Raw genomic sequence first — 4,205 nt, 5'->3', positions numbered from 1 at the left:
TATTAGGGCAGGTGGTTGAAGACATCTTATAAATATCATTGTGCTACAAAAAATTCAAAAATAATTAAATAATTTTTTTTTAAAAAAACTCATTTTATTGTATACAAATATTCATACAAGAGCAAAACTAGCTAGCACAACAATGTTTCTAAGAAATTAGTTATGATATTACATTCTTTGTTATGAATAACAGTTTGTTTAATCCCGCAAGAGAGTGGCGATATCGGAGGCGGCGTCTCCTTGGATTACATTCACAAAGGCGCTCCCAGTGCTGCAAGACAAACAAACCGCATCATAAATACAAGAACCAAATATATGCATCCGTATTAATGTATCCCATGTTAAAACCGAACCAGTCCACGACCGCAATCATAAATATAAAAAAGAAACCAAGAAATTACGAGTCATATATAAGCAACAAAAGTTCAAAGAACATGTGCAAGAGAAGGCAAAGTTAATCTTCCCATGCTCTTTAGCAACAGAGGTAGTATTGTATATTTTTCCCAAGTATAACAGCCAATATTATATGAAAGGTACTCCCAAGATTATCAACATTTAAAGTACCTTTAAACACACAAAAGTGGTTGGTCTACAGCAACAGACAACAGTTGAAAGATACAAATACTGCTGGCATATTATGAAAGTGGGATCCTGCAGCAACATAGATCATATTATCAATTACTATAATTGATTTTCATAATAAAATCAGATAAAAGAGGAAAATAAAAATGGTTTCCAAATGAGGACACTATACCTACTTAGTGCCAACATACTCAGGATGTCTTCGGGGTGACATAACAGATGTTGTTTTGACAAGGCCCTTTTTCCAAAGCTGCTACCTCCCATTCTTCTCTTTTGTAAAGACCCTCGATACCTCCTTATTCATGTACAGTGCTACTTTGGCATCACAACCAATCTGTTCATATCACCAAAATAATTAAAAGAACCAGGAAAACACATCCACACACACAACAGAGCTAACAAGCAGAAGTCAATAAAAGTGGAATGAAAAAATTGGCATCTTAAGATCACCCCGAGTCTTCATTTCAACTCAAGGATGTGTATCAAATCCTCAACAATCTAACATATATTATTTAATACCAAGAACATATTTTCACTCATCATGTCATAAAATTAAACACTTCTGAGCCAAACACAAGCACCAGAGTCACATTTCTTTAGTATATACACAAAATTATTAAAAATCATGTTCTCAGAATTGACAGGCCCGATATAGCTATGAGAAATATGTTTGTAAAGAAATTCCAATTATTAACCAAAAACAAAAACAGAGAAACATGGATTGCAGGTGGCAAAGGTATACTGCTCATGACAAGAAAAGAACTTATCAAGAGGAAAAAAAATGACAAAGACTGACTTAATTACACAAAACTCAACCTTCATATACTCCGATCCTATATTATTGAAAACATAATAGTCAACAAAAGGACCCACTTGAAGTAACAAGATGTACCGAACAATAAAAATTAAAAAAAAAATTAAAAAAAAAACCTAGTGAGTGATCCACCATATAGACCATACCACACTATAATCTTAGCCTTATGATACCACACTATATATATATATGCACTATAATTGGGAAAAATAATTTATAGATTTCATTTGAGTCAGCCAACCTTAACAGCCACGCAAAGCAGCTCATCATGAGAAAGTACAGTAGGCTTATGATACAGTTCTGATCCAAACCCTCCATGAGGTAACCAATCAGCAGGAACAAAATTAACAGCCTCAGCACAGTTCAAGCCTGAAATATCTAATGACTCAATATTTTGGAAGCTTAAATCAACAAACTATACAAGAAAAAAAACTACAGTTTAATCATGTACATATATTCTACCGTAATTGCTTACCAAGATTGAAACCTCCATGATAAGATCTAGGAAATGTAATCACAAAGTTGTTGGCTCCTTGTAGAGAGGAAACACCCAAGGAAAAAGAAAAAGGCAGTTTACAACATAAGCAAGCCATTGAGAAAAAGACAATATACAAGAAATAACCAAAGTAATTCAAGTAATGAAGATTAAGCAAGCTCAAACAAATATAATCAGAACCACAAACAATATGATACCAATAAAGGCTTACAATAATCATCACAAAAGTTTAAATAATCAAAGTAATTTAAGTGATGAAGATTAAGCAAGCTCAAACCTAGTTTTTCTGGGTTCATTCTAATTCAATTAACAGTATGCATAATTTGTACATTATTAAGTTAGATCATCACTGAACAGATTTTCATAATCACAATAAAGGAAGAAAGAAAAAATCTAGGTACCTTGTTCTCAGCACCGTCACAGCACCCCTTCTCCAAAAAACTAATGCATTGAGCAACTATAAAAAAAATACAACAACTTATAATACTTTCCAAGAAAGATGGATAGCCTTAGCTAATAAATTGAACTTTCTTGAATCCATGGAGAATGAAATAAATTGTTAAGAAATGTGCCAATATGCACCATAATAAGTATGTTTTAGTATATAGAGATCAAATGCACACAAGGATATTCTGATCTTAAGTACCATATATAAGCTTAGTATATCAATTGATTTATGTGTTAAGCATAAAAATTGTAGGTAAAAAAAATTCATACCTGATCCATTGAATCTATCTTCTTTTACTCAAATCCCACCTAGTCATGACCACCACCTGTCTAGCACTCCCCAAAGCCACTATAACCATAGGGGAAAAGTTTCCCACCAGGCCACAAGGACCATGGTCTGACATACAACCATCCTTTCACCTCCAATATAATCTACTCTGCATAGTGAAAATCACCACCACACTAGATATATGTTTGCTACATCCTTATAAGAGGATTTTAATTAGTTATGTCATCGGTAGAACTCCGAAATTAAAAACCGCATTGAGGAAGCATGATTGACAATTTAACCCATCAATATTCATTCCAAATTTCAATTGTCCCAATAATATATATCAAGCATTCATAATTTAGAGCTTAGAGAAAATTTAAATTAAGACAAATAAGAAAAAATCTAGAAATTCATAACTTAAAGAAAAAAAATCAGAATTTACAGAAAAAAAAAAAAACAAATGATAATTAAACCAAACAGTATTCATTTTAGATTTGCTAGTTGAAACACAAAACCTTTGACCCATAATTTCTTACTGCTTTTCAACTTCTCTTTAGGAATTTACTTCTCAATTTCCATTTCAATCGAATCGACTGAATAAAAAATTCTTATAATGAAATCCACACATTTAATCAGATATGCCATTTCTTATAACCGTAAATTTACCTGGATTTAAAAGTGAACCCTAATTTAAATGGAGACAACTTTCAATTTTCAAGGGGAATAATTCATTTAAAACATAAAAGAAAGAACATATTCAAATTAAGCACAAATCAAGCACTTAATTAAACAACCAGATCTAGGAGAAAACCCTTATAAATTAAAAAATTAAGAAGAAAGAAAATTAAATACCTGAAGGAATTGAATCTTTGAGCAAAACACATTTTAATCCGTAGCTTCAAAAAGAGATACTGCGATTAGAATAACATACTGAGAATGGAAGATGAATTGATTTATCATTTTAGGGGTTTGGGGTTGGAAGATGCAACATCGAATAAATAAAAGTGGGTGCCATTTTTAATTCCTTAAAAATAAATGCATGGGTGAGGAATATAATGTATATCACGTGAAATATTCATTCACAACACAGAAAAGTAATAGGATTTTTATTCGACAATGAAAAGCGTCGCCAAAACGCGGATAGTTCTTATTTGGTCTAACTGCTCTCTTGAGGTGTCGAGAGAAAAGCGTCGAGAATATGTAGTTTTTGTAGACTTGTTAATGAAGGTTTGCATGTGTGTAATTCGATAAGGCCTTGAGAATTATGCTAGATTGCATTATAATTGCTCATGACACGAACAATTGATTTAGGAGTTGCCATTATCGATTGGTTTTGATTGTGATTCTCTTGGTTTGTTATTCATAGTGAACCCTAGCTTAACAATTAGGAGATAGCTCTTTGTTTTCAATTGATTGCTCTTATCATTAGTCTTCAAAACCTTTTATTGGCATGATCTTCCAAAGTTGTTGAAATTGACATGATTAATTGTTGATCCCGGTCCTAGTGTTTTATTTCCTTGGTTACTTGTTTCGTTAGTTGTTAGTATTCTCTCTTACTTCCGTCTTTGACCTAGCTAAGGCGCATAATTGAAAGT

The 4,205-nt window shown here is 32.4% G+C and overlaps 1 long non-coding RNA gene across 3 annotated transcripts; it reads right to left on the bottom strand.

Moving 5' to 3' along the window:
- Positions 1-3,723, bottom strand: LOC110684912. Of its 3 annotated transcripts, XR_002503886.1 has the most exons (8): positions 3,463-3,723; positions 2,610-2,823; positions 2,294-2,349; positions 1,872-1,928; positions 1,638-1,765; positions 755-916; positions 565-651; positions 36-271 (listed from the first exon to the last, which is right to left on the bottom strand). It is a non-coding gene; the product is annotated as an uncharacterized LOC110684912 (long non-coding RNA). The 3 variants fall into 3 exon arrangements; XR_002503887.1 differs by lacking the exon at positions 3,463-3,723 and having other exon boundaries at positions 1-271; positions 759-916; positions 2,610-3,455; XR_002503885.1 differs by lacking the exon at positions 3,463-3,723 and having other exon boundaries at positions 29-271; positions 2,610-3,455.
- Positions 3,724-4,205: the final 482 nt, after the last annotated feature.

This window comes from Chenopodium quinoa, unplaced genomic scaffold (assembly GCF_001683475.1).
Source record: "Chenopodium quinoa cultivar QQ74 unplaced genomic scaffold, ASM168347v1, whole genome shotgun sequence".
NCBI lineage: Eukaryota > Viridiplantae > Streptophyta > Magnoliopsida > Caryophyllales > Amaranthaceae > Chenopodium > Chenopodium quinoa.
Note: the sequence above shows the minus strand (reverse complement) of the source record. Positions and strands in the feature narration are given on the sequence as shown.